Raw genomic sequence first — 13,141 nt, forward strand, 5'->3', positions numbered from 1 at the left:
AGGCGTGGTTTTCCCGATGACTAGAAGGTTTTCGTTTTCGTTTGATTTGAGTTGTAGGACAAACCACACTATTAGGAGGAGTCATCGTGGATGAATGTTGTGTGGGAATGCATAAAAACATATACACCAACCCTCCCACACCTACCATATTTTCCTACCATAGCGTGCTTTACCGAGGTGTCCTTGGAGTTTCAATAGAAACTTACTGGATACCCTGTGTCGGGGGTTGGGTACGACATATGCCAATGGATGGCTTATCATGGTGGAAGCGAGTAGAACGCCGCCGGTGCCTGGAAGCGGGATAAGGCGTAGACACGTACGCCGGCGAACTTTACCCAGGTTGGGGGCTCTCCGTGGAGATAATACCCCTACTCCTGCTCTGCGGGGTCTCTGCATGATCACTAAGGCACTAGTGCTACAAGTTGCTCCTTGAGTTGTGTCTAGAGGTAGGAGAAGGCACGGCTAGCTCTTCCCTGCCCTAGGTAACTGGCTAGTTCTATCAGAGTTGGAACCCTTTGCATGGGTGCCCTGGGGGGTTTATATAGGCCTACCCCCAGGGGTACAATGGTAATCTATCCGGGTGCTGGGCCCGGCTGTCGGTGTCTCTGGCCTCCGGCTTCTCCGCCGACCATTGGGGCCCGCCGCCGGGTGGGCTCCACCGACTGGTGGGTGGCTGCTCACTGTAGCCGTGCCGTTAGTGACGAGGGCTTGGTCATCTTTAGCATGGCTACAGTCCCGCCACCTGGTGGGAGATCACTGTAGCCACACCTGGTCTCATCAGCTTAATGGCATGCTTGCCTCGGGGCGAGGGACGACCGCCTGCTGGAGGTCGGCCTTGCCCGAGTCCGATTGTTGGGATTCCGCCGTCTTCTATGGAGTCTCTGCCCGATAGGGCCCGCCGCCGGCAGGCCGTACCGACATGCCGTCGTGGGGAACAGGACTCCGCCTGCTCGGAGCGATGTCAGGGGAGACATGGCACATTGCCCCGTCGTGCGGAGATCTCCGCCTGTACGGAGCACTGTTGCCACGCCTCCTGGGCATCGGGGGCGACATGCTTTACTGCAGCCACGTCCTAACTTGTACTCTTGAAGGGGTTCGGCTGTACCGACGCCATGAGGCGGCCGCCTGCTTGATGTTGCCCTCTCCAAAGGCCGGTGGGCAGGAGCTGGCCACCCGCAGCATTGTAGGCTAGGGTCGGTCGCCCTCTGGTAGCCGGTCGTAAGGCCAGCCGGCCCCGAGAGGGCGGAGCTTCTGCTTAGGGCCCAGCTAGGTGGAGCTGGCCCAAAGTCTTGATAAGTCCCGGGACCTGGGTGAGGCTACCCATGGCCCATTACTCCGACAGTAGTCCCCAAAACCGGCGAGGCGTCGTGGTCGAGGGGCCGTGAAGACTCAGCGGCTTTCCCCCTTCTCCGAATTCCATAGAGTGCTATGATCCACCTTGCGGCGCACCGATATCTTGGTCCGACCTGTGGAGTGCCGGCCTTCTGAAGCCGACCTTCACAAGGCGGGGTCGTCGGCCAATTTCGAACTTCTCAGCGGGAAGGTAGGTGGCATGCCTGTTAAGCTTCCTCCGGCCACCGCACGCTGTAGGTGCGCCACGCGGTGCCTGCCAGCCCGGCCAGCCTGTCATCCCACGCTCCTGATGGGACATGACAGTGGGCCGTGCCCGCCACTACAGAGCCTCGGCGCACGGGCTGATCCACTATGCCGAGGCGGGCGGTTGCGGTTCCCGCGGTTATTCACCGCACAGTAAGTATGCATGGAGATCGTGGGGACATGGGGGCGTGGGCGCAGTTAATCCCACGTCCCACGCCCTGTCCCCTCGGCTTCATAGCCCAGGGGCTATAAGTAGGGGGAGGGAGGGGTGTGGCGAGGCTCGCGCGCCCCCTCCCACTTCTTCCTCTTCCTCCCGCACTCTCCATCGTAGTTGCCTCTCACCGTGGTGCTGCTGCTGCCGCTGTCGCGCTCTCGCTCCTCCCTCAGCTCCGCCCGCAGCCATGGCGCGTGAGAAAGGCGGCGACTGTGATGGCTCGACGGTCATCGAGGACCATATCACTTTCCTCCACGACACGTGCCGGATGCCCAGCGCGGCATTGGTCAAGGCGCGGGTGTCACCGGAGATGGATATCTCGCCGGCGCTGCAGGGGGACAGGCGGGTCGTCTTCCGCTCGCACTTCCTCCGCGGTTTCGGCCTCCCGGCGAGCGGCTTCTTCCGCTCCTTCCTCGACTTCAACCACCTTCAACCTCACCATATGATGCCCAATGCCGTGACCCTGCTCTCCACCTTAGTCACGGCATGCGAGGGCTACATCAGCATCCTCCCCACAATCGAGCTGTGGGGAGCGTTCTTTTACGGGAAGCTCGACACCTCCGCCAAGGACATGCCTGCCAAGTGCGGGGGCTATGTCGCCGTGCGCCGGCCGGCAAAGCGGAACACCTTCCCCACCATCAAGCTAGCCTAGTCGGTGAAGATGTGGCAGTAGTCCTACTTCTACGTCGAGAACGTAGATCCTGCTGCTGACTTCCTCAACCTGCCGCCCTACGAGCCCCCCCCCCCCAGCGGGCTCCGGCCCAACTGGGGGTACAAGCCGAAGCCGGTGTCGGCGGACGCGGCGGCCGCCATCGGCCGACTCCGGGTGCTCCAAGAGTCAGAGAGCCTCGTGGCCTCCGACCTCCTTGTCGCCTTCGTCGAGCACCGAGTCCTCCCACTCCAGAGCCGCCCCCATCCGATCTTTCGGGTGGGCGGGCACCGCGATCCGTGCCGGCTGTGCACGAAAGGGATGCCGCCTGCCGAGGTTGCACGGATGGTGAACGAGATCTCCGACCTCAAGGTGCCGGAGGAGGACTGGCGGTACGGGAAGCGGTCGTACTCCCGGCACAATCCGCTGCCTGTCGTAAGTTCCTTGATTTCTTCCTTTAGATTTGTCTTTTTGGTCTTGCTTTCCTTGCGATTCGACTCCTTCTTCGGACGCAGATTTACATGTCCGCGGCGGCAGCCGCCATCGTGGGGCCGGGTGGTAACTACCACCCGGACAGGGCGGTGAGCGACGAGGACAACCCCGACTTGGGGGCAGCCACCCTGGCGGACGAGCAACAGGCGGCGGTGGCGGCGACACAGGAGGCACCGAGGAAGGCGGCGGCGTGGGGACCTGGCCCAACGACGACGAGGACGAGCACGGGCCGCGCCCCACTCGGAGCACGGCCAACACCGGTGCCGGCCCCTCCACTGGGCCGCCCGCCCGCGGCGGCAAGCGGAAGCGGAAGCAAGCTGCCGCCTTGTTCGACAGCGCGCCGAAGAAACCCAAGAACCCGGCCGCAGCGACCAGGCGGCAAGAGGCCGCCGCCAAGGCGGTCAGGTATCAGGGGTAGCCGAGGGTGCCCATCATGGTGTCGGCATAAGTGTCTTTCTCCTGACTTTTACTCCTTCTGTCGATCCGGCCTATCAATAAATTCCTTGTTGTGTCTTCATATCCCAGGGCCCCTCTCACCCTCGAGAAGTCGGGTGTCGCCTCAGTCATTAGGTCGACGACGACCTCTTCCACCAACCGGCGGATTGATCCGGCCGCCGACCTGCGGGAGGCGACAGAGCGGAACACGCGGGAGGCGTGTGATGAAGAGGTCGACCACGTGGCGAAGGCGGAGGCGGACAGGGCCGCAGCCTCCGCTATGAGGAGGTTGGTGCAGGAGGAGGCCGAAGCAGCGGAGAGGGAGCGGCTCGCGGAGGCCGCGCGTCGCCAGGAGCCGCTGCTTGTGACACCACTGAACACCGCGCCACCTCCGCCGGAGTTCGAAGCGACGAGCGGGGGAGTCGGCGGGGAGCACCCGGTCATGGAGAGGGAGGGAAGCGATGTGGCCATGCCTGACGTCTTCGTGCTGCCGCCGCCACCGGCTAGCGAAGCATGGGTCGAGCAGCCGGCCGAGCCTCCAGTGCCGCCGGCTGAGAACATGGTGGTGACGGACCTAACGCCTCAGGTTCGCACACCCGTGCGCCGTCGCCTCGAGAAGGTGGCCTCAGCGCCGCGACCGCTGGAGATCGGAGCCGCGAGCTCGTCGATCCCCGACACCGAAGCGTCCAGCGCCGCGCCGTCCGACTGGGTGCGTGGAGGTGGGATGGGCGCCTTGAACCAGGCGTCCCTCGACGTCCAGGCCAAGCTCCTGGTTGAAGACGAAGCCCTCAGGCGCTGCAACGAGGCGTTCCTGGACTCGCGAGCTGCTATCCGCGTAAGCCTCCTGCTTCTTTTTCCTTTGATCATCTTTCAATCCTTCGTGGGGGCGCGCCAGCGCACCCACTGGGTGTAGTCCCCAAGTTTCGGGCCGGCTACTGAGCAGGCGGTCCGGAACTTCATCTTGTTGGAGCTAAGTGTTGATTTTGTCTGGCATCCCCCTTCCGCAGGACTAGCACAACCTCTGTGCGGTCGCCTACAACTCCAGGGTTCAGGAGCTGGAGACGCATACCGGCCATCTGTCCGAGAGCCGGAGTGAGTTTATGCTCCTTTATTCTGTGGGGGTGCGCCAGCGCACCCGCGGGGTGTAGTCCCCGAGGTTCGGGCAGACTGCTGAGCAGTCGGGCCGAATCTCCCCGGTTAGCTGGATGTGTTTTGTTATTTGACTGATGCTCTTCCTTCTCTTTTCTTTCTTCAGAGGCCAATGTCGCATTGCAGCAGCAGCTGGGCGAAGCCAACACCTCCCTGCGTGGCAAGGAGGCGGAGTGCAGCAAGCTGGCCGAAGAGCGGGACCAGCTGGTCGCTCAGCTTGCTGAACAGGCGGAGGCCCTCAAGGCGGCCCAATCAGAAGACAAAGGAGGCGGACCTCCTCGCCGAGTTTGAAGTCGAGCGTTCCGCCTGGGCCGACAGGGAAGCCCAGATCACGGCCTGCTTCAGCAGCATTGAAGACTTGGTCGACGGTTAGCTTCACTCTCTTGGTTTTTGTTTCGAACTTGAAAGATCGAGGATGTCGCCTAGAGGGGGGTGAATAGGCGCTTTAAAATAATTACGGTTTAGGCTTGAACAAATGCAGAATAAAACTAGCGGTTAATTTGTCAAGCACAAAACCTACAACAACTAGGCTCACCTATGTGCACCAACAACTTATGCTAAGCAAGATAAGCAACTATGTGATAGCAAGATATATGACAAAGAACAATATGGCTATCACAAAGTAAAGTGCATAAGTAAAGGGGCTCGGGTAAGAGATAACCGAGGCACGCGGAGATGACGATGTATCCCGAAGTTCACACCCTTGCGGATGCTAATCTCCGTTTTAAGCGGTGTGGAGGCACAATGCTCCCCAAGAAGCCACTAGGGCCACCGTAATCTCCTCACGCCCTCGCACAATGCAAGATGCCGTGATTCCACTAAGGGACCCTTGAGGGCGATCACCGAACCCGTACAAATGGCGACCCTTGGGGGCGGTCACCGAACCCGTACACTTTGGCAACCCTTGGGGGCGGTCACCGGTACCCGTCAAATTGCTCGGGGCGATCTTCACAACCTAATTGGAGACCCCGATGCTTGCCCGGAGCTTTAGACCACAATGATTGAGCTCCGAACACCACCAACCGTCTAGGGCACCAAGGCACCCAAGAGGAACAAGCTCTAGGGTGCCCAAACACCCAAGAGTAATAAGCTTCTCAAACTTCACTTCCACGTATCACCGTGGAGAACTCAAACCGATGAACCAAATGCAATGGCAAGGGCACACGGAGTGCCCAAGTCCTTCTCTCCCAAATCCCACCAAAGCAATTAATGCTAGGGAGGAAAATGAGAGGAAGAACGAAAGAAGAACACGAAGAACTCCAAGATCTAGATCCAAGGGGTTCCCCTCACTTAGAGGAGAAAGTGATTGGTGGAAACGTGGATCTAGATCTCCTCTCTCTTTTCCCTCAAGAACTAGCAAGAATCCATGGAGGGATTGAGAGTTAGCAAGCTCGAAGAAGGTCAACAATGAGGGAAGAACACGAGCTCAAAGGATTTGGTTCATTGGGAAAGAAGACCCTCATTTATAGGACCTCCCGAATCCAACCGTTATGTGCTCAGGTCGTGCACAAGCGGTACTACCGCTTGGAGGAGCGGTACTACCGCTTAGCACGGTCAAAACAGCCCAAACGAGAGAGAAAACACGAGATTTTGGTCTGGGGTGGTACTACCGCTTAGGAGCCACAGTAGTACTGCTCTGGAGTGGTAGTACCGCTCAGGAGCAGCGGTAGTACCGCTCTGGAGCGGTAGTAAAAAATTACATTCGCTCTAGTCGCGGTAGTACCGCTGCATCCTTTACTAAAACAGCCACAACTTTTGCAAACGGACTCCGAATTCAACGAAACCAAGTTTGTTGGAAAGCTAACGACATGGGCTAACACAATATTGATAGAAATATCAAGAATAAGCAAATGAGAAAAGTCCCATAAGAAAATGGTGAGAACCCTTCATCGGATAAGACCGGTAAAACCTCCAACACCGAAAACATCATAGAAGACGCATGCGAACTCCGTTTTCGATGAACTCAAGCTTGTCATCAAGATGACCATAAGCTCTAAGACTCACAGAGATAACCAAACAAGAACCAAGAAACATGATGCAAGGATGCAATGGTTTGAGCTCTCTACTATCGATATGATCAAGCTACCAACTTGAGAGCCCCCCTTGATAGTACGGCAAACGATCCTATAACTCCGTCTCCCAACTACCACCACAAGACCGGTAAAATAGAAAACCTATCAAGGAAAATCTTTGCCTTGGACATGGCCCACTTGAGCTAGATGAAGACGATCTTGACTCCCTCAAGTTGGACCACCTTTCTTGATTGCGTTGGCTCGATGAAGACTAGATGATTGCTCCCCCATAGTTCACTATGGGTGAGCCACTCTTCGGCACATCTTCACAAGTACATTGACACCACAATGGATGGCAAGATTCAAGCACTTGATCTCTTCGTGATGCTCCACTTGAACTTGCACACGGCAATCTTGATGACGATCACCACTTGATGTCATCCTTTCCATGGGTTGTATGATATCTTCCTCTTGACGCAAGCCCATGGATACGTACCTAACCCCACATACAACTCTCACATAGACCATGGGTTAGTACATAAAGTGTAATGGACAATGCTTACCATACCATGGGATCACTTGATCCCTCTCGGTACATCTTCTACGCTTTGTGAGTTGATCGACTTGATTCACTCTTGACTTAGTCTTAATCAACCTTGAATCTTTGCAACTCTCTTCATTTGGATGATGTCTTGAAGGTAAACATGAATGATCACACAACCTTCTTCTTCAAGACATGCTTGCAATAAGCTCAACACTCGCATGACCAATCTTTGGATAATTCCTTAATAGCACCTTGGTCAACTCAAAAACTCCTTGAAACCAACACATGGACTTCAAGAAAAGCCTATGGACAAATCCTTCAAATACAACTCAAGACAACCATTAGTCCATAGAGATTGTCATCAATTACCAAAACCAAACATGGGGGCACCGCATGTTCTTTCAATCTCCCCCATTTTGGTAATTGATGACAATCACTTTCAAGAGAGTTTATATAAGGAATTATGCATCACCATGCAATGCAACAACTAATAGTGCATGCGAATGAGATGCAAATGCTAAGGAACAAAAACAAAGCAAGAAGAGATAACTCTCTAAACTTCTCCACAAAACTCTCTGAAACTTCTCCCCCATTGGCATCGATTTCCAAAATGGGTGAAAATCTAAGAAGTCCAATATAAATTGTGGTTCTCCATAAATTGTGTATTTCTCAACACGAGAGTGGAATGCAATACACATACCCAACTGCCAATACTTGGAGGAAGACAAACTATATTGATGCCCAAAGATTGCAACAAAAAGATATGCCACAAAGACATAACAAAGAGAGACACAAGCAATCAGAAGATACCAATTGAAGCAAGCAATCAACGGATATCAATTGAACCTACTAGACCCGTGATCCTACATGCCACGAGAATAAAGATATTATGAAAAGCGCAAAGGAGTGTTCTAAAGAAACTAGAGAAGCTCCCCATGATTTGTGCGCACATAAGAATTTTTGTATTTGAATACAAAGTGCACAAAATAGGATCATAGCTCCCCCAAAATCAATAGAAACTCACATCCAGTGCAAGTGAGCATATAGGAAACAAAGCCTAGCGCTTGCAACAAGCACATGGTTGAGCAACATGTAAAAGAGGCAACTTAAGAATAGGCTCAACCAAAATGATGTGTGTGAGTCATGGCGAAACACTTGAGAAGACTAAGATTAGGATGAGCATTAAGCATCAACATAGTCTTGAAAGAATGAGGCACACGGTGCAAGGCCTATCATTCCCACACACAACTGGCAAATGGGTTCACAAGCTTACTAATAAGCAAAAGAGAACCTATGCTTGTGACAACCCGTGGTGAAGATAGACGAGGGGAGGCTCATCAAGACGAGGGATACCAATTAAGATGGCAAAAACCTCGTAAAGATAAGCAAGAGCAAAATAATCTTCACCACACAAGAGTGCAACAAGATGCAACGATAGAGGACACACACTCAAGGCAAAAGCTTTCACGGAGCCACCAAAGAAATAACATAAGAAAGACAAGGTGGGCGTGAAAGAAAAGATATCAACTAGAGATGTAATTTCTCTCAAGTGTATAAGGTTCTATGTAGACGAAATCATGATGATATATATATCTACAAAGAAGGATGTACACCCGAAATAGTTACAACACGAAGGAACAAGATATCCACAAGGAAGTCATAAATATACCAATAAGATATTTGCTTGAAAGCATAGCACTTGGCTAGATATGGTCTTATTGTATATAAATGAAGTCCCAACACACATCCATTAAAGGCATCACAACTAGCAACAAGAGATCATCGTTGGGATGCTTTGAGAAAGGAAAGAAGTATCACAAGATATGAAATGAATATCATGCCAATATGCAACCTACACAAGGTTGAATGCAAGAGGAGAAAGCATGAATAGATACTTGTTACTGAGATATCATTGGAAGGATGTAGTAGATACCAATTGAAGGTAGATAGTAGTTCATTGATCATCCTTGCTTGACTCCAATATGCACATGGTGACAACACCTTCCTTGTGAGTGAGCCGAGCATCCAATGCATCTCCAAATGTTCCTAGAAGAACAACACAAACTAAACGGTACCCAAACTCATCGGGACCAAATAGTTAGAAACACCAATACATTGGACAAACTCCACATAAATATGTGCATATAGATATGAAAATGAATTTCATGCACATCTCATCCAAATTGAGACTAGGTGGAGTTTCCCCTATATATTGAGTCAACGAAAGAAAGCATGCCACATAGAATACATGAAGTAAATATGCATGCTCAAAACTTTCAAGAACCGATACCAAAAGACAAAGAAATGCCAAGTGAAAAGGATACCAAATGGAGAAATCATCACTTGGAAGATATCATTAAAGATACATCAAGGAATGAGATATCCATTGATACACACTAAATTAAAGATGTCAAACTCCCAAAGAGAGGATGGTTCCAAACAAACCAAGCTCCCAACAAAGTTTCATGATGGCACAAGGTACCAAAAGAAAACGGCTTGCCTTCCACCAACACACACTTGATAAGGATCACAAGAAGAGTGTTCTAAAGAAAATAGGATAGCTCCCCCACGAGTTGTGCATTATAAAGAATTTCCTTTTGAATACAAAATGCACAAGGTGGGATCATCACTTTCACTATATCTAGAAAACACTAGACAAGAACAAGAAATTAACAAGATCCACAAGTGGTATGGAAGACAACGGGAGTTGACACAAACCTTGGCAAGAGAAAAGGCAAATAAAAACAAAAGCCAATGTAAAGATGATCAATTAAATTCTACCACACATAAGTGATTACCAATTGCCAAAAGACAAGAAGTATTTGGAAATAATTCCCGGTGGTAGATAGCAAGGATATCCAACATCATCTTCACTCCAAACAAAAAGCAAATTGCAACTTGTAGAGCTAACATGCCACCTAGGAACAAGATAATTTACAATATCAATTATAGGTGACAATATCTCAAATGTACACATTTTCTAGGCTTGTAATATGCACATAGCATATTACTCCCCCATAATGTGATACCAATGAAGAAAACTTAACAAGAGGCAATAAGAGGATCCAACACGAGATAATCAATGGAATTTTTAGAATTTGAATTTCTCATGAGAGATATACCACCTAGCGACTAGATAATCTTGAAATATCAATACTAGATGGTATTACTCATGTGCACACATTTATAGGATTGTGAGGTGCACAAAGCACACCACTCCCCCATAATGGATATTCCATTAATCTCTCACAAGAGCCAACTAAGAAATAAACAAGATGCACTAAGGCTCAACGAACAACACACAAGTACATGATGTGCAAACCAACATACACAAAGGCAATTTGGAGACACATCATATACAAACACATGCAAGGAACAAAACCAAAACATGCAAAGGGGCAAGTAACTTTCAATGTAAACAATTTAAGTACAAGTTACCACAAGGAGGCAAATTGGATATAAGATAGAAACTTGATAACCCAATTGACTTGGCTTGAGACAACAAGAAAGATGAAGTCCCCTTAATTCTTCATAATGTAGCCAAGTCTCCAATGACCTCCAACAACACCTATTGATCAAGTTTGGGCTTGTTGGTCCCCAACCAAGTTGGGTCCTAAGAGGTTAGTCACAATAGGTTTGGCTACCCAAATGGTTCTTTGCTTGACACCACTTTGAGTACCAACAAACTTGGCAAACACATTGCCAACCTTATCCTTACCAAGAGAATAGATATCATCAATAATAATTGGGTTGGATAAGTTACCACTAGTGCATGAAGAAGCGACGTGACCTTTCTCACGGCATAAGTAGTAACGTCTACTATTCACTTTCTTCTCACTTGATTTCTCAATTTGAGAAGCATTAACTTGAGTCTTCTTGGGAAGAGGCCTTTCTTCAACTTGATGTTGAGCATGAGACTGAACTTGTGACCTCTTCCCTTGTTGCTTGACACTAATGGCCTTCTTCTTCAATGGGCAAGATCTAACATGATGCCCTTCGACTTTGCACTTGAAGCAAACAATCTTGGCCGAATTCTTGACTTGTTCTTGGCCCTTCTTCTTGTTCAACTTGGACTTTTTCTTCTTGTTGGAGTTGAATCCAAGTCCACCTTTGTCATTGGGGGATTTTTGCACACTCAAGATATTGTTGAGTGTGGCCTTCCCTTCATGACACTTTTCCAAGTCTTTCTTCAAAGAAGTGACTTGGGCCTTGAGCTCTTTGATTTCCTCTACATGGTTAGTCTCAACACAAGTACTAGAGGAAGTATAAGCTTCATCGTTAGAGCAACAAGGCAAGGAAAGCAATTCATCACAAGATGTACCAACATTGTGAGTAGATGAATTACAAGGACTAGCACATGGCAATATACTATTTTGACTAGAAGTAGTGCTAGTATCCACATGAGGCTCACTAGATGTTACCTTAGCAATCATGGCCTCATGAGCTATCTTTAGCACACTATGGGATACTAGAAGATCATCATGAGATCTTAAGAGCTTTTCATGACTTTCTTCCAATTTCCCATAATTGCAAGATAGCACCTCAAGTTGAGCCCGTAGCTCAACATTCTCCTTCAAAATGGATGCTTCACAAGTAATAGAATTAGTAGCACAAGCATCATCATTAACAACAAGAGAAGAAGGCAACTTGGCAAGCTCTTTTAAATAAGAAGCTTCAAGTTGAGCATGAGACTCGGTGAGTTTGATGAGCTCACCCTTGATGAACCTTGAGCCATTTTCGAGGTGCTCAAAATCCTCAAGGAGTCTAGCATGAGCAACTTCAAGATTAGCATTTTTAGTTTCAAAAACATTGGCCACCTCAAGAGCTCTATCAGTAGATTCCTTCACTCTAGACAATTCTAGAGCAAAAGTCTCCTCAAGAGATTCCTTGGTGGTTTGTTCATGTTCAAGACTTGAGATAGCTCCGCGATCTCATTTGCATAATCACACCCATGAGCTTCCATTTTCTCAATGGTGACCTCATGCTCCTCGAGATGAGATTCCAACTCCTCAATATATTTATTGCCCTCAATGGCAATGGACATAATTTCCATGAAGTTGGAACAAGCAATTTTATTTTTATGAAGAGCTTTAAAAATCATTTCCCCCTTAGTTTTTAAGTAGGCAACATTATCATTCTCTTCATCATTATCCTCATCATCATTAGCATCAACATCATCATCAAGAGACATATTGGGGTACAAAGTAGGAGATACCTTTGATGCCTTAGCCATAAGGCAAAAAGCAATAGATGATGATGTAGGATCCCTTGACGCACCATTAAACACCACATCTTGTTCCATGGACTATTCGGTTTCCTCTACATTGTTAGCACAATAATTCGAGGAAATAGATGCATTTTTATCATGGCAACAAGAAATAGCAAGCATATCATCATGCGATTTAGTCAAGCAATTTCTACATGATATGCAAGGACTATCAACACAAACATGTGAAACATTTGGAGTGCTCGAAGTGTTAAAGCCCAAAGAAGGAGCATTGCAATAATATAGTGATGAAGGATCATCCACAGTAAGCATACTATCATCATTGCAATGACCAACACTACTCACCATATCATTTCCTTGTGGCAAACCACATGTAGGTGAAGTAGAAGAAGTTGACAAGACTATACGACCGGAGGTGGAGGGAGAACAATCATCCCCACAAATATTGGACACACCATATTTATCTTGAAGCTTTGTCCATAACTCATGAGCATCCCGGAACGCCATGAGTTCAAATATAACTACATTGCTCAAAGCATCAAAAAGCACATTAGAAGCTTGAGCATTGAGATAAGAGTTTTTCTCATCCTCTAAAGATAATCTTTGGGGATCCTTTGGAGGAGAAAAACCCATATCTACAATTCGCTCTAAATTTGGGTCCATGACCCTAAAGAGATTAAGCATGTGAATTACCCAAACATCAAAATTTGTGCCATCGAAACTAAGAGTGTCAGAGAATCCTAATCCTCTAGTCGACATCTTTACTCTCTAGGCGGTAAAGCCTAATAAAGAGAGACGAGGCTTTGATACCAATTGAAAGATC

Source organism: Triticum dicoccoides, chromosome 4B (genome assembly GCF_002162155.2).
Source record: "Triticum dicoccoides isolate Atlit2015 ecotype Zavitan chromosome 4B, WEW_v2.0, whole genome shotgun sequence".
NCBI lineage: Eukaryota > Viridiplantae > Streptophyta > Magnoliopsida > Poales > Poaceae > Triticum > Triticum dicoccoides.